The sequence below is a fragment of the Lutra lutra genome, chromosome 2 (assembly GCF_902655055.1).
Source record: "Lutra lutra chromosome 2, mLutLut1.2, whole genome shotgun sequence".
In the NCBI taxonomy this organism is placed as follows: domain Eukaryota; kingdom Metazoa; phylum Chordata; class Mammalia; order Carnivora; family Mustelidae; genus Lutra; species Lutra lutra.
In genome coordinates this window covers 86,551,027-86,577,278 of record NC_062279.1, presented here as the reverse complement: position 1 = coordinate 86,577,278, position 26,252 = coordinate 86,551,027, and the positions used below count along the sequence as shown (strand labels likewise).

General features: G+C 36.9%; 1 long non-coding RNA gene across 1 annotated transcript in view; it reads left to right on the top strand.

Annotated features, from left to right (window-relative positions):
- Window positions 1-470: 470 nt before the first annotated feature.
- LOC125093130 (uncharacterized) overlaps window positions 471-26,252 on the top strand; it is a 100,170-nt gene continuing 74,388 nt past the window's right edge. Inside the window, exon 1 of the long non-coding RNA XR_007125157.1 lies at window positions 471-551. This is a non-coding gene — a long non-coding RNA (uncharacterized LOC125093130). The remainder of the gene's footprint in view (window positions 552-26,252) is intronic.

Below are 26,252 nucleotides of genomic sequence, written 5' to 3'. Positions count from 1 at the left end.
TCTCTCCTTTACCTCCCCATAAATCATTCCAGCAAACTGAAATTAACAGCTACTGGAGCGCATTAATAATCTGCCTCACACATTGGAAAATGCATTAGCCGGAACCCTCCCATCGCTCTGACTGTTAAGCACATCATTTTGTTTATGAAATATAAACATTTCATGGAAGAGCTCTCCCACATTTCTCTGGGCCTGTGACAGCTAAAATGATTGCACACAATTGCCAGTCAGTCATGCGCCCAAATAAAGTTTGTTTAAAGTCATGGTTCTATGACTGCCCCATCTTCTCAAGCATTTAAAACCTACATTTAAAAAAAATCCCCTGTGATCATGAAAATAATAATAAAAATACTTTAAAATTGATACCTCACATGTGTACGGTCCTTTGCATAGTTTACAAAGCGCTTTCACTTTGTTTTGTTTGTGATCTAGCAGGATGCTATCATTATTCACATTTTATTTTCTCCTATAGGGAAACTAAGGCTGAGAGGTGATTTGATCAAGGTCACACAGCAAGCGTTGGATGAAGGTCTAGAGTCCAGGATTTGAATGTAAGTCTCATGTTCTTTTTAATGTTCTATGTACTTTACTATAAGCCACACTCTTTGTGTATCTATGTTTACTCTATTTCTGTATGTTAAATATGTAATGCAGCTGTGTGTCCTTTCTAGAGAGATAAGTGATCTGCCTCTGTTCTTACAGATTAAAGAGCAGAATGAAGAAAAGGCAGAGGTAAATGGACCATTTTCTTTATTTTAATTTGCTGCAATTATGTATTTCTTCAGTTCTATCCTGCTGTACAATTTAGTGATGATGTACACAGGCACAGTAACATGGAGATTAGACACATTTTAAAGAGAAGTTTTTACTCCTATAAATAGCCTCTCTGGGTGATTCAAGCACTCAAATACCCTCTTTGCCTCAAGAGCAGATATCATGGTCTTAATTTACTTTGGTGGCAGGAAAAGGCAGATGGCAGTAAAGTTGATCTGTACTTTTTGTTGTTGTAATGCCCAAGCAGTCTTACTGTGAAGTTAAACTGATTACTATCCAACCAGTGTCTAAGATCATCAGAAATATTGACTGCGGTATGTTTTGGCTGATTTAATTGTGGCTGGTGAATGACAGTCTCAGGTACTGAATGGAAGAAACAAAAATATAAATTTATTGGAATGGTAAAAAGATTTGTTGGCAATCCAAACTTCAGAGAGATTTGCATTTAAGCCTCATTATTACTATTTCTTATTGTTTTTATACTTCTGACTAGTCCCAGAATTGTCACTTCCTAACTGTGTGGTTAACCTCTCCAAACTTCAGTTTCTTTATCTAAAAATAAGGATAGTACACACCCTCCATATCTCAGACATAATGTGAAGATCGAATGGGGAAAAGTAGGTGAAAATGCATTGTAACCAGAACATTCTTCAGGATTATATGTAATTTTTAGCAATTATGTTATGGTCAAGCAGTTGAACGGATTCTCACAGATGTATTTTTTTTTTTCCTAAGGAGTTCAGATAGCTGAGGAAACATAGAGTCTCTTGACAGGTTATTGACTGACACTCCATGCACCTTTCTCCCTTTGTTCAAACCCTCCCAAAGATACACATTCAGTTGTTTGTTGAGCAGAAACAAGAACTGAAATGTCTTTTGTCAAAATTTTGTAGTTTCATGAGTACATGTTACAGGCATATGATTAAATTTGAATGTTAACTTAAAAGAATAAAAATATATTGATTGTAGGTGATAAAATCTTTGAGAACATGACTGGTATCTTTGTGATCCCCACACCCAGCACAGTATTTGGCCTGTCGTAGGCATGGAATATTTATTTCATGTATTGAAAAAAGTCACACATTCCCATCATGGTTCCATTCCAGAAAACATTTTTCCATATTCTGTTTTTTTAAAAAAAAATTTTTTTTTTTTCAGCTTGGGCTTAAGGGCCACAGGAATAAAGAATAAACCCCCAAACCAAGCCAGTTCTATTAGTTTATAGCTGAAACCAAGTTCGTTTGCTAGCCTTATTTACATTTCAAAAGAGTTTGTCTAAAATGGTCCCTGCACTTGTGGGGAGCATAGCATAGCATAATGTATAGAGTAGAATTACTAATTGTACACCTGAAACTAATATAACTTTGTGTGTCAAGTATATTCAAATAAAAAAATTAAAAAAATATTTTGTCTACTCCTAAAAGGCTTTGGATTTGTCATAGAGGTGATATTCAGATGACTTTGAAAAAGCTTTTTGATCACACATTCTAAACACATTTTGTTAAACGTGTGTTTTTGCCAGTGTGTATTTTTACCAACATTTTTGTTAAGGGAAAGAAATACCATGTAGGTGAGAGTCAGAATGAATTAAGTTTTATTTTAAAATGAGCCTATTTAGACTTCATTGAAACCTGTATGTTTTTAAATATGTTGTAGAGCATGTGCAATATAATGTCTTCTTTGAATGAAACTATAATGGCTCATTCCCTGAGTGCTTATTAGACATTATCCTGATCCTAATTATTTTCTTTTATGCCTCTGGACCCTGTGAAGAGTTACCATTGTGGTTTTCCAAAAGTCTTCAGTGGCAGGGTATTTAAGGTCTTTCATCTAATATTAATTTGTAAGTAAATAATTGCTTTTAGAATGGTGCATGAAATTCAGTAATTTTTGCCTAATCTATGCTACTCTCAGTCAGTCTTTAATGAGTACAATATAATAAAACAATAATTGAATTGGTAATTTATTTGTCATTCTTATTAAAAGCTATTTCCTCCTCCCAGCAATAGGAGAGGGTCATTTGGAAAGTGGGCATTAAGTATGCACGATACATACAATATTGCACAGTACTGCCAAGTATCTTTTGGAGAAGCAGCTTCTATGCATGTGTAATAACCAATCTTTAAATGTCAAAGTTGCAGCCATTTTAAGAAAGAAATCCATATTTTGGACTAAATGTCATTTCAGAAAACCAAGCTATTTGAAAGCTCCATGAGGGTTTTTAAAAAAAGGGGGGAAAAGCCAGATCCCTGTAAGCTTTGACTTATTTATTTTTGCATTTCCATAACTTGATAATGACCAAGCCAAACTTCCTAGAAAACTGAAAGCAAAATTGTGCTTTGAGCTGAGACCTGGTGATTCTTGTTTCACCCTGAAGGAAATCTTCAGTTTAGTTATAAATCCCTGAAAATCAGGTTTTATAATGGAAATGCTGAGAGGCTTTCTGCCATTTTAATAGCCAGAGCTAGGACTGCTTTAAAAGAATGTATATGCATATAATATGCATATATCAGGAGGTTGTACCTATTCTACCAGCGATAAAACATTATAACAGTCATACTCAAATATTACAACATAGTCACAATAACAGTCATTAGTTTCATATAGTACATGTAGAATAAATTTAAACTGTTTCTCTTTAGACTGACTTACCTCCCAACAGGAAGGAAACAAACATATTTTCTTTTGCACCCAGGACTAGAACTCTATGGGCAGAGTCTGTGGCTTTCCTGCCTTATTTTTGTTTCATAGAGCACTTTATTAGATACCTGCAAATATCGATGCAGACTAGGACCCACCCAGCCTCTTTTTTTTTTGTTTTATTAAACAATAATTGCTTGGTATTTTATGAGTGAAATCTTACATAATTTTTTCTTAGAGTACATTCAGTGCAAATCCATATACAGTATGTCTCATACGTGTGGCAGATTTATGCACACTACATTTAAAGAGGAGGGCAGTCTAGTGACAGGGACTATTGACAGTGTGGAAAGAAAACTTCACATAGGGAGAGGATTTGACTTTTAAATGTATCACCTACCATAGCCCTACAACATGACTGCTGTTTGCTTCTGTCTTCAAATTTTATTTAATTTTGTAGAAAAAGATTCACTGTATTTTGGGACCAAAAAGAATTAAGAATCTAGTCAAGTAATGCTTTTCTATAAAGATGGGCAATGGGAAAGAAAAAACCCTATTAATTCTTATTTCTAGTGCATCCCTTGTCCTTTTCAGGAGAGGCAATAAATCTTTGCTCCCCAAATGAACACAAAGAAGAAAAAATAATGTTAGGAGTACCTACAACTTGTCAAATCATGTTAGTGAATCATATTTTGGAGGAAAGGATTTGCTAGAGAAGAGCTTCCTTCCTTCCTTCCTTCCTCCCTCCCTTTCCTTTCTTCCTCCCTTCCCTCTCTCCCACCTTTCCTCCTTCCTTCCTCTCTCCTTTCTCTTTCTCTTCCCTTCCTTTCTTCCTCCCTCCCTCTTTCTCTCTTTCTTTCCTTCCTTCTTTCTCTTTCTTTTTCTTCCTTCCTTCTTCTTTTTCCTCCCTCTCTTCCTCTCTCATTCCCTCCCTCCACCTTCCTTCCTCCCTGCTCCCCTTCATTTCTTCTTCCCTCCCTCCTCCCCCTCCTTCTTTTTTCTATCCTTCTTGTTTTAAGGGACTTCAGAATAACAGTCATCATTGTTATGTTGTTTATGAATTTCATATTTCTCTTCTTCCCCTGTTTTCCAACACATAGACAATACTTGGGGATTGTAGACAAGTGGCTTCTTCGGGGAGTTAGGAACAGGCATAATGACAGTACCTACTCTGTGATGCTGACTGTGTGCCATGTATCTTTATGATGTCTCCAAAATCTTGCAGCTGGAATCTTGTGCCCTTGAGCAGAAAACAAAATCATGATGGGACTTGGTATTTTTTCCCCTTTATTACTTCATGAGCATTATCTTCATTAACTAAATAGCATAACCCATTACTTCAAATGGTCAAGATATGGGGACTTACATGATTTGAAATTCAATGTTTCCACTTCCTTGCAATGCAGACAGCCCATTTTATTTTTTCATAAAGAAAGGGATGCCTGAAGGTGAATGATGGATGAATGTTAAATGGGTGGTGTCCAGTTTGAAAAAGCACCTGGAAGTTGGGCTGTTTTGCTGCATTCATATAGATCTTTATTATTACTTAGCATTCATACAGCATTTGGTATTTGCAAAGGGTTTCGCACTCATTTTTATAAGCTATTCTTCATACCAATCCTGAGAGGCAGGTTCATTTTCCTCAATATGTGGCTGAGGAGACTTGGCAGAGGAATAATTAGCCTCTTGTGTTAGGCATACGCCACCCTAAACACTGCAGGGTTTAAGACTGAGTACTCTATGCCATTGCATTATTAGGGCATATTGGCAAGTGCTTATTTTCGTAGCTGAATTTACTCATAAAGGACATTTTAATTTTACTAAGGCACAGCTTCCAGGGATGGAAAGGTTGATACATTGGATATTGTACTATGACAAAGTAAAGCATCATTTCCTTGGAATATTCAAGGATGTCAGATATTTACTGCTATGCCTAGGGCTTAAAGAATACTGGGAGACAATGTAGGTGAAATAGGTTTTAGAGGACGTCATCTTGTTATAACCCCCCTTTTCACCTCTTTTCTTCTTCCCCTGTTTCTCTCTCATTCTTTTCCATTCCTTACCTTTTGGCCTGACCTGACCATTAATTCCTCATTTCTAAAATGTTGCTATAAAACCCTGCCTGAGGTAACCCTGGTGAAATGCCTGGTAGATTTATCGGCACACAGTCCATTGGCGTATCTCATTATATTGGTGATATTGTATGTTCTGAGATCAGTGTTATTTTCAAATCTCTGGTCCAAATGAGGCTTTAAGCAAAAATAGGTATCCAAGATTTGCACAGAAATAAAGGGGAAGACAGGGTAGCTATCTTGGTAGATTAGGTATGTTGCTTCGTTTTCAGTTGTCTAGGTGATTTAGGCAAAAATCACTGCTAGAAGTTTCCATGAATTAATTTATTTTGGGGGGGGGTGGTTTGCTGGAGAGAGGAAGACTGAATTGCCTTTGGCATTATGAAGTAAAGAATGAAGTCTGGATGTGGAGAAAGCATCTTATGATACGGCTTCTAATACATCCATTGCTTTTCTGTCCATACATTCAGCATAAATTTTATCAAGTGGCCATTGATCAGCACTTACTTTTCCTTCTCCCAATCCTCACTGTAACAGGAAGCATTTGAGAAATGACCTACAATTTATGATGCTTTATCAATGTTTTTACTCACTATGGAGGAAAGTGTGAGGAACATATTTCATGATGAAGTGGGTTTCTAGTTAACAGGACAAAATGAAAGCAAAGTCATAGATCAGTGTAATATGTCAAGCATGGAAAGGATTCAATTTATTGTAAATAATACCCAGGTTGCAAAAGAAATACAGCAACAGAAATCAGTTTATTCTATATGTGAAAAAGGAAAATTACCAGTAAGAGGTAATAGGCTCCATTTATTCCTTGACAGAAATTCATATTGTTTGTGCTTATCCCCTCTGGGAGATCAAGGACTCTATCTATCTTTTGAGATTTTAGAAGGGAGACAAACATATTAGACTTCCCGTGGCAAAGTTGTAATAACTAGCACCTTTAAATTCAAAACATTTTGCAGCTGGTATAGAAAGGTATATTAGGGAACAGTCCACCATTTAAGATATGTTTCTCAAAGTGCGGTTTCAAGTTGGACTGAGATGGAATCTTCCATTGTGCTTACTTAAGAAGTGAGATTTTCTCATGATAGAACTATCATGAGTTAGATAGATATCATGAGAACCCATGATAGAACTATCAAATTCAAGTCTATGTTGTTTGGGGACTGAGAATCTACATTGTAAACATCCAAGTAATTCTTATTTCTAGGATTGCTACATTTAGCAAACAAAACAAAACATAAAAAAACAAGCAAACAAAACCCCCAAGATATTGGGGTGCCTGGGTTGCTCAGTTAGTTAAGCAGTTGCTGTCTGCTGAGGTCATAATCTTGGAGTTTTGAGATCAAGCCACAAATTGGGCTCCCTACTCTGTGGGGAGCCTGTTTCTCCTTTTCCCTCTGCTCCTCCCTCCTACTTGTGCTCTCTCTCTCTCTCAAATAAATAAATAAGATCTTAAAAAGAAAAACCACAACGCAGGATACTCAGTTAAATTTGAATTTCAGACAGAAAAACATGTTAAAGGATAAGTATATCCCATATAATCTTTGGAACATATTTGTACTAAAAAAACTATTGTTCTGAAATTCAAATAGAGGCTAGCATCCTGTTTTTTATTTGGCATCTTATTTTAGACACATTGAGGTTTGAGAAATAGTTATTTAGGGGATATCCATGTTCTGAGCTAGTGCAAAGCTCTGGCTCTAGCTGAAAACTTTTGGGGAGGTGAAAAGTGGCAGGTTTTTTGCTGATCTGACCCTGACTGCCTCAGAGGAGCTTTGTAAACTCCTAAAGTGTGCACATGTGGGGTCACTGAAGCTTTGCTTCCACCGTGTTTTACAAGGTAAGTATTTTCCCACAGGAAAAGCAACAACTTTAAAAAATCTGAGTGTTATTGGCATATACCCCATTATCTTTTTAAACCTTGACCTTTCAGCATTGGGTGGGGGTAGTGGGGAACAGGTGCTTCCTAGATGGGCATTTTCACTACCTTCTTTGAGAATCTAGGATGATTTTCTAAATATTGGGCCATACAATTTGCTCTTTGTTCACTTCTTTCCATGTTAGGGGAGTGAAGTTAATTACTTGATAAAATTAGGGTATATCTTTTTAAGGAAAGTTAATAGGACAAAATGAAAACAGTTTTGGAGTTTGGAATTTTAGAATTCTTTGTGCAAGTTCTAGTTTCTTTTAGAGGAGAATCAGGTTAAATGATTTTTCTTTTTTTTAAAATACCTAACAATTTAAAGAATCTTTCAGGCCAGAAAGTGTGCAGAGTTATGAGAGAGTGTTTTCCTGGGTTATCTATGCTCACAGGATGTGCTCTCTCTTCAGGGGCTTGCTGCGATGTGACTCTGTCAGAGTGAGGCCATCTTTTAACTGTATGTGTTTGTATGATATGTGCTTAAAAGCATACTTTGTGAATGGACCGGAAGAAAATCCAATAAAGTCTGCTCTATGGTGGGATCAAGAACATTGATAGAACATTCCTTCTTTTGACCTCATTTTATTACAATTTCTTTCTAGTTGAAGGGAAGGGTTTTCATTGATTTTGACTGGCTGGGAGCATATTTCTAATTTACATCTCCTGAGTTTACAATTCACTGCAAAGAAGCTCAGATAAAGTGGAAGCAAACAGAGCCTGCTGGAGAAACCCTCAGCATGAATAATATACTGTTTACCTTAATGAAAGTGCTATCAGAAACTAGAGGGCTGACTCTTTTGTTGTTGCTAAACACAAATGGTCTGAAACCTGAAGGAATAATTGCTGCTCCATGTTCTGTCTGAAGCTTTCCTAAATAATTTCAATTCTATTGACTTTTTTTGGCCTTTTAGCCAAGCCATCAGAGTTTCTAGACAGCTTTGCCTCCATTTCTAGAAATCTATAGCCTATGGAAAGAGTGAGTGGCCCAAGACATTTTATAAACCTTACTTCATTAATCCTTTTCATAGCTTTGAGAGATAAAACGTCTATGAGTCCTAATGGTCCCAATTTTCACATATGAAGAACAAGGTACAGAAAGCCATTAAATGACATAGAAGCAGAGAGTCTTCTGAAGAACTAACAGTCTTCATACATTAATCTGTGGCTGTTAATTATAAGCATTGGGTGGCTTTAGTACTAGGATCTGTGAATAAAATAAAACTGCCGCTTTCCTGGAAAATATGTAATATATTATGAGATTTCATCTTGAGTCTGTATTCTTATCATGTTAGACTGATGCACAGAAACCAAGGTCTGCTGTCAATATTGCGTAAGTACTTTGACTTTCTCAAATGTATGTGCTACACTTATAAGGTGTGTATACAGGAGCTTTGGTAAGGTGAGTGCTTGTAGCCAACTGATCTAAACTTTCTTTGTCTTTCTAGGTCTGATCAAAGGGGTTTTAGAACCTAAATGATCAACGATTGTATAGTCTTTTCTGTTATTTGGATCCATTGGTGGGATGGCAAATATTTCCCAGGTTAAGATAGATATCCTCTGAAACTCATACACTGGGTCCAAACCCAGATCTTGACCCCTTTGATCTAAAAGTCACAAGTGAAATTGTGGATTGGATGTTGGTGATGGTAGATCAGGGAACTGGTGAAAACAATAGAAACAGAGAGGAATGCATGAACCTATTTGAATAAGGTGACACATGAGCCCTCCACCTCTGGAGGTTTGCAATGCACCAGTCTCACAGTCAGGGGTAGTTTAGTGGGGAGATATATGTGTCAACAACTTTTACTACTTTTACTCCTTAGTGGTAAAATTAGAGGACTTTTACTACTCAGTGGTAAAATAAGAAGGGTTAACGGTTGAGTTGCAGAGAAGGTCAGTAACTATGAGCTGTCTTCTGAACTCTGCTGTGTTTATTGTCTAAGGAAGAGACCTGTGTCTATTAGACACCTTTTGGGGAAAAGTGACAGGTCAGATTAGATGGGCTTGAGAGAGAGAGGGCTGGAGGACTAGATAGAGAGAAATGGAGAAGGCAGGCTGTGTGCAGCCCTAGCAAGATTTATTTTAGCGCTTATAAATAAAAACATGAGCAGAGCCTGTCTGCAGAATTATTTACAGAAGAATTTTAAGCTACGGGCCCTTTCCAGGCTAAGCACTGAATGCCAAAGTTTATGATGTAGAATGACTTTGGCTACTGTGGCCCCAATTTGGACAAATCTGCCATTAACACCGGCATGGCAGTTATTTTACTGGGGGTGACAGATTGTGAGGTAGGGAGAGTAATTCAGACTATTACCCAGGTGAAGGCATGAAAGCTCAGTGATATATGAAGACCACTTAAATTCATTGTATCTTGTACATCACATCTTTGATAGATTATAGCTGTGGCATTAAAATGGAAATGGTTTCTCTGAGGCCTGACAGGGGCTGGGGTGACCTGTGACCTCCCTCTGAGGAATGTGACTGACCGAATTATCAGTTAAGAGAAAAATCTACGGGGAATAGACTCACAGTGATGGCGAATCCACCATGCATATATATCTATATTTTTTAAACCTTTGGTTTGATTGAAAGGCTCAGTACTCAAACCTTGTTTCCACCTCCTCTCCTTTGCCCTCCCCCAGTGCACCCTCCCCAACCCATGCTAACTTTCTCTGCCTAGATTTCAAACAGCAAGGCCCCTAATATTGATTGAAAAATTGTTATTAGAGATAGTAGGCCTCCTGCACACTGCTACTGATTTAATTTGGAAAACATTTAATTTTATGAAGCGGTAAATGATGGTGCCACGCTCCCCTGTGTTAGGGAGCAGCTGGCTCTTTACCTCCTCACCCGCCCAAGTCCCAGGCGTCCTCTTGGCAATCATGTGCTCCCTTCCCCTTTGCTTAACAAGTTATTTCAATTTCTAAACGAAGGCTGAACAAGAGAAAGACAACATGCAAATTGAGATCCTAGCCGCCATTCACACGTGAAAAAGTTCCCCTGGAATTCCCTCAACTCAGCCCACCCCCCCCTGCATCTGTCATGAAAAAAACAGAGCCCTTGTTCTCCTCAGATTGTTTTCACCAATGACCTGACACCACCATCTATAATTAATTACATCATTTACATTAGACTATTGACTAAACAAATACATAAATCATAGGCAGAGTCAATAGGTGCAGACATATTTAATCATGTTCTAAATAATGATTACTGCTCCCATAATGCAATAATTATTTTCAGCAGCTGACTTGAATTAATCTTCTGTCAGTGTGCCATCTGAAAAAAGCAGAGACGAAGATGAAGAAGGCAACACTGATGATGGGGGAGCTGCTCTGTTTCTCTGGGTGTCTCTCCTTTTCATCCTTCCCGGCAGGCACCCTCTGTACTGCCTCCCTTTTTCCATGACCCCTTCTCTCCTTTTTTCCTTTTCCTCCACTTTTCATGTTCCCCTTTGTCTTTTCCCTTATTCATGCCTATGCCTCATACTTTGTTCTTTTTGCCACCTGTCTCTGTTGCTTTTTCTCTTTATCTTTCACCTGTAACTTTTCCATTCTTCTGCTTTTCCATTTACTGTGGGGCTACATGGTGCCCCTCGTGGCATCCAGTCCGGCTCTGTAGCCTCTCCCTGCTGGCCCAAGCCCCCTGCCCTCCCATCACCTTCATTTCTTAAACTCCAAGGATGGTTTAAATGTGAAAGACTCAAAGAACCAGTTTTCTTAATAACTTATCCAGATTAGATTTTCTTTCTCGTCTGTTTGACATCTTTTCCTAAATCATTTTTTACTTTGGAATGGCAAATTGATTAAAGAGGTGGGTGTAGTTATAACACAGGAATACTATACAGATGTAATACTCATAATTTTTAGACTAATTTAGCTTTTGCCATCAGAGAGAAGAGAATAAATCAGTGTTTATAGGTATACATGGGTAGTTTTTTTTTTTTTAACTTAGAAACAAAATCAACTCTCTGAAGTATTTTATTTGGGACAGAACATACTATAGTTAACGAATGCTTGTAAATAAAATAATGCCTCCTGTTGTACTTCATATTTGGCTTTCAGTAGGCAGGGCCAGTTATTAAGAAGTGACAACTTGAGGAAAATATAACCATGCCACAATTAAAAAAAAAATACGAGTAGTTTGTAATACTGACTCTAAGACACCATGTTAAAGATAAATGCAGAATAAAATGATATATACCATCTTGTTTGTAGTTATCCCTTGGTTTCTTTGTAAGTTTATAGATAATTGTTACATAGAAGGAAAAGTCCTTTGGGTCAAATAGTACGAAAGAATTGAAAATGTTTGTTCCTTTTAGCTGTAGTTAGTTTTAATGCCCTCTTCTGAAAGCTCTTCTGCAATGATCTTTTTAATTAATGATTGTCCTCAGGGATTTGTGACCTAAAAAGTACTGGATCACTCTCCATGAAATAGGGAATACATTTCCTAATCTCTTTTTTCTGTTCTCATCCCAAAGGGTAAGTTAGTTGTGATCCTGTGAACATTCATGTGATGTGTCTGTCTGGCCAGGCCCCTTTTAACCTTTTAAGCAATGACATTCTTTCTGGTTATTGTACATACTTGCTAATTTAAGGGCCCTGTAATAGGACCATAATTTGTCCTGATCAGTGGTATAAGGGAAGACTGAATTGGCTGGGAATATTTAGAATCAGAGGTAATAGAATATTTATTTATTAAAAAAAGTATTTACTGAGTTCTTATCTCTATCAGGTACTGTACTAGGTACTGGTTATCCAGAATAATCATGGCTCTGTAGTCATTAAAGCTTTTTTCTTGAACTCCTGGTTAAGTTCCATACAGGTAGTTTTAAATGAATTCCTTTTACAGTAGCACACTGTCCAATTGTAATTATTGAATATGCCTGCTAAGATGAACTTTTGTGGTGTGCAGTGAGCCAGCTATGTTCCAAATAGTTCAACAAATGTATGAGACTAATGTGAAACTCCGTGGAAAAAATATCTGAAAGGGACAAATGTGGGGTTTGACTTTTTCCCATTTATCTGCTGTTCCCTAATAAAAGAGTCAAAGAGGGTCAAGAAGGAGAGAGTTAAGAGAGACCTACTAAAGAGACACAGAATTTATAGTAAGAATAAAGTAATTCCCTACTGTTCAAGGACCAAAACCATAATGCAGTGTGAAGTGTTTACATTGAATAGGTAGCTTCTACTCCTGAAATAAGAGCACTAGTTTATCATTTCCACAGGGAACAAGGGGAAAGGGGACACATACCTTACATGAATTGTTTGAGTATTTCAAACAATTGTTTGAAATCGTTTGAATACCTTTTCAACATAAACACTTCACACTGCATTATGGTTTTGGTGTCATTTTGGTATTGCTTATGGAGAACAATAAATAACTTATAAAAAAGAAAAGCTTGCAAAGCAAAATACAATTTCTTTATGTAAAAATAAGCAATATCTGCTTCATGGGGGACATTGTGAAGTTTAAATGGCAACATATTTATGAGAATGCAATGCACTTGGCAACAAGCCTTACACATGGTAAGGTCTCATTTAACTGCCACTGACATTGTTATTACAGAATGGTCAAGAATGAAGTCCTAGGGTACTTGTAATTAAGGGATGGGTTGGTTCTTTTGAGGTAGTTTTGAGTAGAACAATCCTTTGCATGGTTCCGATTCACTAACAGAATGTTTTCATACATAATAATCCCATTGTTAGTGACTGGGTCTTTGATTAGCTACCAGACTCATTCCTTCAACACCTATGCATATTCTTTGTGTTAAAGAAATTCACATTCTATGAGTGGAGACAAATGCAAAAACATATAATTTTTATAAAACTATAAAATCTAACGTAGACAGTGTTTAATAATCATTGGTTCTTCACGTGATTGGAATTTGCCATCTCTATAGTGGTTCTGTATAGTGCTTTGATTGAGTATACTGTTAAACCAGATTTAATGTCAATATGGAGGTAAAAGCCAGATTTTCCAAATTGGCATGGCAGATACTTCCTCTGCTTGTTCTGTGACTCAGCGGTTTTCTCTAACACACTAACCGTGGGCATCCTAGTTTGCTTGGGAAGGTCTGTTCTTGGTTGCAGTATAATCAGTGACATAGTTTCTATGTCTGAGCATCTTCTTAAGTGCGAAGACATTTGGGGAAGTTATAACAAGCACTTCTTCCTGTAGCAAATAATTTGTAGTACTTCATAACCTAAGCCCATCAAGGAGCTTATACAAAAATGGAGGAATTGTGCATTTTGGCTACCCATTTGAAATATTTACAAAGGTAAATGAAACAGGAGCTCCTGTTATAGCCTGGTTAATATTGCATGATGAGTGAGCTATAAATAAACAATAAATGGAAATAAAAATAGTGAATATAAAAATAATTATTGATATAAATAATAAACGAATAAAGCATAAGGTTGGGGCTGAGATGGAATGGAACTAGATGTGAAATTTAATTGAGCTTGATTTTGAGTTTAAGAAGTCTTTCAGAACCAGTATTTCAGTAAGCATTTCAGGATTTTTTTCCTTTTAATTTTAAATGAATGTGCTCACAGCTCTTAGTTCGTTGGGTCAGTCAACCAAAGATAACTATTACTGTAATTCCAAATAGCTGCATGGGGGAAAGTATTTGGCCTTTGGATGGGTTTAGACCACAGGGACCACAGATTCCTTTTTTTAAAAGGATCATCCCCTGCTCAAACATTTTTACCTGTCTTTTTAGAAGTCTTTTGGGAACTGCACATTAACTGCTTTTCTCAAGGAGAAAGCTGCAGGAAATTCTTTTCTTCAGGGTTGAAATTAGCCTGCTTGAGAGAAAGACTTCCAGATCATTAACCAAATTTTCTAAAAGAACTTGTTCAGGGGCGGGGAGGGGGAAGAAGTTTTAGTGCTCTACTTGCATGGATTCATTTATTTAATGCTCCTAACAGTTTGATTCATTGAGACAGGCTGTAGGAGTTTACATCCCTGCTTTAGAGGTGAGACCCAGGTCGCTTAACAGATACTTGCCGTAGGTCGTTAAGTGATGGAACCGGCCTTGAGTTGGGCAGTCTCCAGGTGATACACTGAAAGAGGCTGGACACATGGGTGGGCAGAATCCAAATCTTATGGGGAATTCCAAGTTTGACCACCAAGAAACCTGAGATATAACCAGAGGTAGAACTCTATTCTTCCATTTTCCCAATTAACTGACACTTCCCAGCCACCTTCCTCTTCTGCTTCTTTCCTGTGCTTTTTGGGATCCCCTCTGCCTGCTGCCTGATGCTCAGTGCCCTTACGTCTGGAGCCTGGCATGGATTCTGGTATATGGAAGACAGTAAATATTTACTTCATGAATAAATGACTGATAGGCATGGTGCTTCTGGGTGTAGACATGGTGGTCAGACTGCTTGGGTCCTAGTTCCACCACAGTTATGCCTTGTTTCCTTGGCCAAAGTTTCTTCTTGTGCCCCATTTCCTTACCTATAAAATGGAAATAGAAGAATCCTGAGATCATAGGATGGTTGTGAAGACAAATTGACATTACATAGCAATAGTGATTAAAGTGATGATGGTGATGACTCCTAATAGTTAAAAGAGACCTTCCAAGAGAGTTCAGTTTGGTCCCCCCTCCCCCCAATTTTTTTATGGTAGAATTTTAGGAATTGTAAAATATTTTTTGGGTAGGAAAACCTACCCAAACTATATAGGATGTACTTAAAATTAGGCACATAAAACTATAGCTTATAGTATATTTTCTCTTGTGAGAACTGCTACTCAGTAATGTGTTTTACTCAGTGCTTATTATAACAGCTAACATTCACTGACTGCTTACTATGCAATCAAGGTATAGAGAGGTTAAGTAACTTAAATAAGGTCACACAGCCATTACATAGTAGTCCTGAGATTTAAACCTAGGCAGTCCAGCTCTAAAGCCAGTACTCTTAACCCCTCATGCTGAGCATTGTGGGTCTGAACAAGAACCTATTGTATCCAGGAGCCCATTGTGCTGCCAAGAGAAATGAGACTCTCCAGCCGATGAGACACTTCAACAAGTCACCAACAGAATGCTATCACTGACTTATGTAAGGCTATTTTCTTGCTTTCTAAAAAACCAAAAACTGGAACACCATATTGGGACAGGGTGGTATGAGATGACGGTGATAGGGGAAATTTTTATGTAATTAATGGATTTTGAATTTTTTTTTATAATTTTGTTAAGTAAATTTTTTGAAAGAAAGCACACTTATGAACTTTATTTTTTATTTTTAAGTTGGAGTAAGAATTTATCTCTGCTGGATATACTATCTTCTTTACCAAAGACTCCTAATAATTATTCATTCAGATTTCAAAATGACACCAATTATGTACAGCCACACAGAGAGGTAGAGTCAATGTCATGAATATCTAGTCTCCCATTTTCTAGTACCTGATTTATCCAAAACCTTTTAGTGTGGCAGTGGCAAAAATAGTCAATTTAATTCAATTTAACAGTCATTTATTGAGTACCTACTGTGTGTCAAGTACTATGTGGTAAGACCTTGTTCCAGTTTTCGAGGAGGATAGGGAAGAAAGCAAACAAATTTATACATACATATATTGTTGACCCTTGAACAATGTAGGGCTAAAGGTGCCAGCCCCCAATGCCATAAAAATCTGCATATAACTTTGACTTCCCCCAACTATTAATAGCCTGCTGTTGCTCTGCAGTCTTATTGATAACACAGTTGACTAACACATATTTTGTGTTATATGTATATATACTGTATTCTTACATTAAAGTAATCTGGAGAAAAGAAAATGTTAAGAAAATAAGGAAGAGAAAATAATATTTACATTGCTGGACTGTATTTATCAGAAAAAATCTTTATATAAGTGGGCCTGTTCTGTTCAAACCCATGTTGATCATGGGTCAACTGTATATACATATATATATGGATATAAGAATTTATACTTAGCTTAATAATATAAAGTAATATATGATATGAATTTTATACACACATACATATTTTTAAATATATAATAAGACTGATAATAGGTACACATGTAGCTTAGAGTCTGGATGGTTGACTTCTCTTGACTTGAGAGGCATGAGAGTAAGCTTCTTGGTAGAGGTAATGTATATGTCTTCTTAAAAGTTTACCAGGTAAGGGGCGCCTGGGTGGCTCAGTGGGTTAAGCCACTGCCTTCGGCTCAGGTCATGATCTCAGGGTCCTGGGATCGAGTCCCGCATCGGGTTCTCTGCTCGGCAGAGATCCTGCTTCCCTCTCTCTCTCTCTGCCTCTCCATCTACTTGTGATCTCTCTCTGTCAAATAAATAAATAAAATCTTTAAAAAAAAAAAAAAAAAAAAAAAAAAAAAAAAAAAAAAAAGTTTACCAGGTAAGCATTCCAGATGAAAGAGGAATAAAATAGAGGTATAAGAGCATTGTCTTGAAGATTGCAAATCAGCTGACAACTGGAAACTAGGAATCTGACACCTGTTCACATAGGTGGGGATTTTCACCATTTACTCTGCTGCATGAGTATAAAGCTAGATTGAAGATGAGAGATTATAAAACTAATCTGTTGCTGGATATTTGTCAAGTAAATTCCAGAGCAAAATTTTATGTGGGATGTTAGTGAATAAATAGTTCAAGTGATTGAACATGGAATCTAGGATAGAGAATTCCATACAGTCAATTCCAACAGGTCAATTTAGAGGTCTACAGATTAATCTTACCTATCACCTCAGAATCAACCCAGAAAAGATCAATCAACTCAGAAAAGAACACTGATATATATATATATACATATATATATATATATATATATGTCATGTATATATATATGTATATATATATACATACACACACACGCACATACATATATCAGTATATATGTATATGTATGTACACATACTCGTACATACATACATGTGTATTTTTTGAATAACCTCATTGAGATATGATGAACACTAAACTTCATATATTTAAAATTTATACTTTGACAAATATATGCACCAATGAAACCATCACCATATTCAAGATAGTGATCATATCCATCATGCCCTGAAGTTACCTGTGCTCTTTTAAATCCCTCTGTTCCTGTCTTCACCTTGGTAAACAGTCTGTGAGCACTTGACAAGAATGAGTATTTGTTGTTGAGGGGATTATTTTGTAATTGTCAGTTAGGTCAATTGATAATATTATTCAAGGTGTTCTAGATCCTCACTGATTTTTCTGTGAGCTTGTTTTATCAATTATTGAAGTAAGAATATCTGACAGCTCCAAATATAATTGTGGATTTGTCTGCTTTTTATAGTTCTGACAGTTTTTGTTTTATGTCTTTAGAGGCTATGTTATTAGGTGCATAAACATATAGCATTGCTATGTCCTGTTTTTGACTTGACCTTCATCATCATTTAATAAGATTTCAATATAAAATTATTATAAATTCAATATAAAATATTTTATCAATTTTTTTTCTGAAATCTACTTTGTATGATACTAATATTGTCATTCTAGTTTTTTTTTTCTTTTAAGCATGGAATACTTTTTCGATCTTTTTTTTTAACGTGCTTATTTCTTTATATTTAAAATATGTTTCTTTTAGCAGTATGTCATGGAGTCTCCTCTATTTTAATGCCGTTTGATAATCTCTGCAGTGTTTAGACCATTTACATTTTATACTGTTAGTTATACGATTAGGTTTAAGTCTGTCATTTCACCATTTGTTTTCTGTTTGAACTGTGCTTTGTTTGCTTTTTTCCCCTTTCTTTTTCTGATTTATTATGGCTCACACATTTAAAAAAATTATATTTTATTTCTTTTTTGGTTTATTAGGTGTAATTCTTTTGTTTGTTATTTTAATAGTTGCTTTAGCATTTACAACAAACATATTTAACTACCACTGTCCACCTTCATGTGATATACCACTTCATGTATAGTGTAAGAAACATACTCCCATTTCTCCTTTTCCTACCTTTATTCTATTGTCAGAATTTTTACTTTATTAACAAAATTAAAAGACAACTTATGGAATGGGAGAAGATATTTGCAAATGACATATCCAGTAAAGGTTTAGTATCCAAAATATATAAAGAACTTATGAAACTCAGCACCCCAAAAATAAACAATCCAGTTAAGAAATGGGCAGAAGACATGAGAAGACATTTTTCCAAAGAAGACATACAGTGGCTAACAGACACATGAAAAGGTGCTCAACATCACTCATCATCAGGGAAATGCAAATCAAAACCATGATGAGTGGTGCACCTGGGTAGCTCAGTGGTTAGGTGTCTGCCTTCAGCTCAGGTCATGATCCCAGGGTCCTGGGATCAAGCCCCTCACTGGGCTCCCTGCTCAGCAGGAAGCCTGCTTCTCCCTCTCCCACTCCCCCTGCTTGTATTCCCTCTCTCGCTGTCTCTCTCTCTGTGTCAAATAAATAAATAAATAAGATCTTTAAAAAAAAAAACCATGATGAAATACCACCACACACCTGTCAGAATGGCTAAAATAAATAACACAGGAAACAATAGATGTTGGCAAGCATGTGGAGAAAGGGGAACCCTCTTGCTCTGTCGGTGGGAATGCAAGCTAGTGCAGCCACTCTGGAAAAACTATGGAGGTTCCTCAAAAAGTTAAAAACAGAACTATTCTATGACCTAGCAATTGCAGTACTAGGTGTTTATCCAAAAGATACAAAAATATGGATTCGAAGGGGTATGTGCACCCTGATGTTTATAGCAACATTATCAGCAATAGCCAAACTGTGGAAAGAGCACAAATGTCCATCAACTGATGAATGGGTAAAGAAGATGTGCTATATATACACAATGGAATATTACTCAGCCATCAAAAAGAATGAAATCTTCCATTTGCAATGACGTGGATGAGCTAGAGTGTATTGTCCTAAGCTTAATAAGTCAGTCAGAGAAAGACAAATATCATACGATTTCATTCATATGTGGAATTTAAGAAACAAAGCAGATGAACATAGGAGAAGGGGAAAAAAAAAAGAAAGAGAGAAAGAGGGAAGCAAACCATAGAGACTCTTAACTGTAGAGAACTAACTGAAGATTGATGGAGGGAAGGTGGGTGGTCTAAATGGGTGATGGGTATTAAGGAGGATACTTGTTATCATGAACACTGGGTGTTATATGTAAATGATGAATCATTAAATTCTACTCTTGAAACCAATTTTACCCTATATGTTAACTAACTTGAATTCCAATAAAAACTTGAAATAAAAAAGTTTTATTTTGCAATAACTCGACAATACATGATTTTTATATTTTGTTTAAACAGTTATTTTTTAGCCTAATACTCTCTGGTTCCATCCACGAAATTGCAAATGGCAAGCTTTCATTTTTTGTTGGCTGAGTAACATCCCATTGTGTACGTATACACATATACCCATACACACACACACGCACACACACACATACACCCCACATCTTCTTTATCCATTCATCTGTCAGTGGACATCTGGGCTCTTTCCACAGTTGGACATTGCTGCTATAAACATTGGGGTGCAGATGTCCCTTTGGGTAAATACTTAGTAGTGCAATCACTAGGTTGTAGGCTAGGTGAAACAAGTCAATCAGAGAAAGACAATTATATGATTTCACTCATCTGTGGAATTTAAGAAACAAAACAGGGGATCACAGGAGAAGGGAGGGAAACATAAAATAATATGAAATCAGAGAGGGACACAAACCATAAGAGACTCCTTAACTATAGGAAACAAATTGAGGGTTGCTGGAAGGGAAGTGAGTGAGGGGATGGGTTAACTGGTTGATGGGCATTAAGGAGGGTATGTGATGTTAGGAGCACTGGGTATTATATTCAACTGATGAATAACTGAACTCTGCCTCTGAAACTAATGATACAGTATATGTTAATTAGTCAAATTTAAATAAAATAAAATTTAAAAAATAAACAGTTATCCTAAGGGGATCTATATCACAAGAAAAGTCACATATTTACACATATAGTTATCACTTCTGATGCTCTTTATTCTTTTATGTAGATCCATATTTTCAATGGCTATCATTTTCAATCTGTCTGAAAGACTTCCTTTAACATCTTTTTTTAAAGTGTGAGTCTGCTAATGATGAATAGTTTCAGCTTTTATATATATGAAAAAGGTCAAACACTTTTTCATATATATATATGATATATATATCATATATATAAATATATATATGATATATATATTTCTTAGAAATAAGAAATTTCTTATTTCTAAGAATATAAGAAAATATATTCTTACCATATATTTTCCTGGTAAGAATTCTAGGTTGTTGTTTAGTTTTCTTTGAATACTGTAAAGATAGTGGTGGCTTCCTCTTTGCATTGTTTCCTACAAGAAATCACCTTTTCTTCTGAATGGGAAGTGACTTTTTTCCTCTGGGTGCATTTTTTTTTTAAAGATTTTATTTATTTTGACAGAGAGAGACACAGTGAGAGAGGGAACACTAGTGGGGGAGTGGCAGAAGCAGGCTTCCTGCTGAGCTGGGAGCCTGATGTGGGGCTTGAACCCAGGACTCTGAGGGGATCATGACCTGAGCCGAAGGCAGATGCTTAACAGCTGAGCCATCCAGGTGCCCCTCCTCTGGTTTAAAGTTTTCTCTCTATGGCTGTTTTTCCACAATTTGGTTATGATTTGCATTGGTATGTTTTCTTCATGTTTCTTGGGCTTGTGGTTCTTTGAAATTCTTGGATCTGTAGATTTGTAATTTTAATCAAATCTGGAAAAAATTTTTTGCCATTATTTCTTCAATTTTTTTTCTACCCTCTTCCTTAGCCTTTGGGCTTCCAAGTACACATATATTAAGCTTCTTGAAGTTATTCAAGTTCACTGATAGTCTTTTCATTAACAAAAAAATCTTTTCTCTTTATATTTTCTTTTGGGTAGTTAATTTTACTATGTCTTCAACTTCACTAATATATCCTCTGTAATAGTTAATCCATCATTACTCCCATTAACTCTATTTTCTTCTTACACACTATAGTTTAAATAAGCTTCTAGAGATCAAATTTGGGTCTTTATAAAAAGTCTTCTATGTCTCTACTTAAATTTTGGATAATTATACAAACTGTTTTAATGACCTTACCTGTTAATTTTAACATCTAGGTCAGTTTCAGGTAACTTATTTTTTTCTCTTATTATAGAGAGAATACATCATACTTTGTGACATCATTTTTTTGTTGTATCAATATATATCATATTTCTGTGCTTTTTTTTTTTTTTTTTTTTTTGCATGTCTGGTACTTTGGTTGAGTGCCAGATATGAAAATACTGTTGAACTTTATTCTGGGATATAGTTAAGATACCCTTGGGTCTTGTTTTCAAGATTTGTTAGTAGGACAAGAGTCATGTCTAATCTGGGGCTAATTATTCCTCACTGCTGAGGCAAGACCCTTCTGAGAACTCCACCTAATGCCCTATGAATTATGAGGTCTTTTTCTAGTCTGGCTGGTAAGTACAAGCACTATTCTTGGCTCTGTGTGGGCACCAGGCACCGTTACATCTAACAGTGAACAAGGTAACAAGGGAAGACACTGTGCTATCCCTCATAGTTTGTTAGGAGTTAATGCTGAGTGGTAAGTGCTAAGTGATGAGACAACTATGGTGGTATATTGGAGGGAACCATAACCAAAGTAGAAGTACCAAGGGAGTTTTTTCAGAGAAAGTGGTATCTAAGTCAAGTTCTAAATGCTAAATATGTGTTATCCAGGCAAAAAACAGGGAAAGGAGCTTTCTAGTCAAAGGAAGTGATATATACACATGTCTAAGCAAAATAGAGCAGGGTCAGTTTGGTTTGAAGGATTGAAACAAGTCCTAGATAGCTCTAGTGAAGGGTGTGAGGAGTAAGGGCAGGAGGCTGGCATTTCAGTTGCTCTTAATAAACAATATTCCACTAACAATAGAGGCTCCAGAGTCTGACAACCTTGGTTCAAATTTCAGCTCTTCCACTTACTAGCCTCAATTTCCGAATCTCTATAATGGGGTTGTTGATAACATTTACCTCTTATACGAAGATTAATTTGGGTTATATATAATAGAAAATCTAAAACATCAGTAACTTACAAAAAGATGGAACTTTATTTCTCTCCTTGTAAGAGATCTCAGAACTATCTAGGCTCCTTCTGTCTTTCTCTTCTAATGTCCTAATGCAAGGCCCAAGAATGGCTGTTGGAGCCTAGCCGTCGTATCTGTTTTTCGGACAGAAGGAAGGTAAAAATACAGAAAGGGCAAAAGCAATAACTCTCTTTAAGTAACTATCTCTGAATCCCGAAAAACTCTTCTTCCTAAATGTCATTGGTTAGAAATTATTTCCATGGCCATTCCTAGTTATAAAGGAAGCTGAAAGTATCTTTTTAGTTGGCAATGTTGTCACCATACCATGAATAAAATTAGTGTTCTGTTGCTGAGGACAAAAGGGAGAATGGATATGGACAAGCAAGAAGCAGTTTTCTCCCAACCTATATTATAGGTATAATGTAAGAATTAAATAAAAAATGCACATTAAACATGTGACATGATGTCTGTACTGTGTTAATTGCTCAGTAAATGTTATCTTCACCAAGCCAATTCAAAACACAACCCTTTTTCGGAAACATTGTATAAGGGCAATTACCTGTAAACTAAAGGGTCTCTTACCTACACTCAGATGAACTGGTTTTTCTCCCTCATTGCTGTGGTGTAGATGGAGCCTATGACACCACGCATATGACTAACAGCACAGGATCAAATAATAAGTCTCCTTCACACTGTATTGGTATAATGTACCCCACATCTAATTGCCCTTTGTTGACCTGAAGAGTTATTAATCACTGTTAGAAAGACATACTAATTGAACCTGATCAACCTGACAAAATAAGCAAATCATAAAGCCAACCAAGTAGAAATCAAACAGAGAGAAAATGAAATTTTTTTCGTTTGCAAGACTACCATATTTATTCATGATATGAAGTAAACAGTCATTTATTGACTCAAGTTCCTTCATTGACATCTTATCTCAGGCTGTTTGCTTTAATAGTTTAACACCCATCAGTAAGTAGAGAAAGCTGTCTGAATCTCATCTCATATGCTAGCATCAGCATCATCATCATCATTGCCAACATCATTACCTTCCCTGTGCTCATACCCTCATGCAGGAACATTTTCACTAACCTACAATTAGCTTAGCCAGAGGTGGTAAACAAAGAGGCACAAGCACAATTCCCCTTGGTCTGCCTGACTGGGGATGGATCTAGCTGGAGTGTTAACTAAGCACTGGGAGATAAGGCTATCACCAGCTGGGGAAGTGAGGCTGGGAGACAAGTCCATTAAAAACATGGGAGACTTATCACTACACGTGACTATATGCTTTTAAATGTCGACAACTTCTATAAAAATTCCATCTTCCTCACATGTGGTCAACTTGACTTACTGAAGTGAAAACTGGCAAGGTTCTGACCCTTCACATTTATCTCAGTCAGAGCCAGATAACCTTGCCCTGTAGTCTAAAAATACCCTGCTTTCCCTGGTTTTCTTTTTATCTCTCTAGCAATCATGACAAAAATGAGCCTGGGCCTTGGAAACGACGTGTAGACTTGGAAAACTGTGAATTCCCACCCCTGCAAACCAAACACACTAGACCTTTGTTTTCAGGAATTGTGAGCACAGAACCTTGTGCCAAGGGGTGAGGTGAGGACACCTGCAGGTTTTCTCAGGCTCCTGCCTGTGCCCTGGATTGTAGCTGCTCCTTAGGTCTGCAGATCACGCTGCAGCTTGGCGGCACTTTCAGTAGCTTGTTCTTCCTGCATATTGTTCACTGGGGTAATAGAATTAGGAGTCAGAAGTCCTTGTTCTAGTCCAATTTTGTCACCAAAGCCTGCTGGCCTTGAGAAAGCCACTCAGATTTTGGGTTCTCCACTTGCTCATCTGTAAACGAGAACAATTAATAAATCATTTACAGAATTTTCCAACCTCTACATTAATTGAGGTTGTATAAACTCCCCTACTGGTGGCTTTCCTTATTTAACACCTTCTTATATTTTCTCCTCTGTCTCCATCTGGGAAGCCAATTACACATACTCTGGGGTGGTCGGTAATTCAATGTGGTGAGCACCCATATCCTCCATGCTGAATATAAGCCTCCTGCAGTTTCATTAGTTTCCAAGGGTTAATCTGAGATAAACAAAATGGTGTTTTTGGCATAAGGTGGTTAGGGCTACTGGTATGTTCCTGGCAGTGTACAAAATTATGGGAACAGAAAAGCTTTCCAATGTGGTCTTAGTAAACATTCCAGGAAACACAAAGCCAGCAGAAAGAAGCCTAGGTTCCTGATTTTGGATGTAATAGTGAGGCTTGGGACCAATCACCCAGACAGTCCTTTCAGTCGTGGTGAGAAGGGACAATCCACACTGTGCTTAGTATAAAATGAGATTTAGGCTTTTGGAGGCACTGTGCTTGTTTGACCAACCCAAGTTCGACACTAATTTGGTTATGGGGAGTGTAGTATTGACCTGACTGATTCGGAGTGTGTCTCCTGAATTTTGTTCCTCTGGTCAGAGCTGATGCAGGCTTGAAGTGAGCTGAATTTGGCCTCAAACTGATACTGTAGATAGAGCCCGAATGTTTTAAATGGTCCACAAGCAGATTGTTATTAATGAACTTTGTTAATTATCACCTTAAGCTGTATTTAAAAATGACCTTTTAAAGTGATGCTTCAGAAGCACGATCCATACCAATGTGAGCAAGCCTTTGAGTTGATTAGATCCCAATACCTTTCTCTTGATGAAATTGCAACTTATTAACATTCTCAAATGAGATGGAGCTATAAATGTAAGTGGGTTTTAATACAATCATTTTTGAGGAAATGTCAAACTTCATTGCACACCTCTCCCTCCCGCCGCCTCATTTAATGGCAGAGTTCAGTGAAGGACTGAGCCAGATTAATGAGCGAGGGACGGAGGGGATTTTGGAGCCAAGGAAAAGACCACATGGCAAATCAGTCTTTAATTTAATCATCTCAGTAGCCTATTCAGTGAGTTAGCGTTATTGAACTACGCTGATCGTATTTATGTACCTGTGGAAGGAAAAATGAGGGAGAAACTAGGGCTGTGTTTATGGACATAAGGGAGACAGGAAAAGAGCAAAATTGTCAGCCTGAGAAGTCTGTGATCTGGAACGAAAAAGCATAATTGGCTAAGTAAATCCACGTAATTGAATTAAATATGAGTAGCCACTGATTGAGAATTGCACCATGGACAGAATATGCTTGCTGTTAATGACCCACGATTTATTTACACCTTAAACACCGTGTTTCCTTACTGCTCTAAAGTAGTAAAATTGCCTTCTTCCTGGTGAAATTTATTGCCATTTAAACATGCCAAAAGGCCATTCTGGCAGTCATTACAATAATCTATCATTTCTGCAACTGCTGGTATCCTGTTCTGTGGTCAAATTCAATCTGAGAAGGGTCAACAGAATTTTTCCACCAAATGCTTCCCTCTTGACTATCATCAATTTACTTTTGTCAACAAAAAGGGCATTACTATGGAATGAAATAGAAGATCCCCTTAAGACCTCTGGCAAACACCATGAGCTTCTCTATGTCCAGTGTCTTTTCAGTCTGCAGATCTGTCTTTTTGCATGTGCCTGTGTGCACAATTGGACCACCTGGTGCAGAGGCATGAGCAGGAATCCTGCCACTTGTCTGTTTTTCTCTCCACTGACCAAAAAAAACAAAAACAAAAACAAAAACAAAAACAAAACAAAACAAACAAAAAAACCCCCAAAAAACCTGACAGTAGCTGATGCTCTTTATAGTTTCTGGCTTCCAGTGGGACTGGCATTTCTGCAGGAGGAACTTTTTGG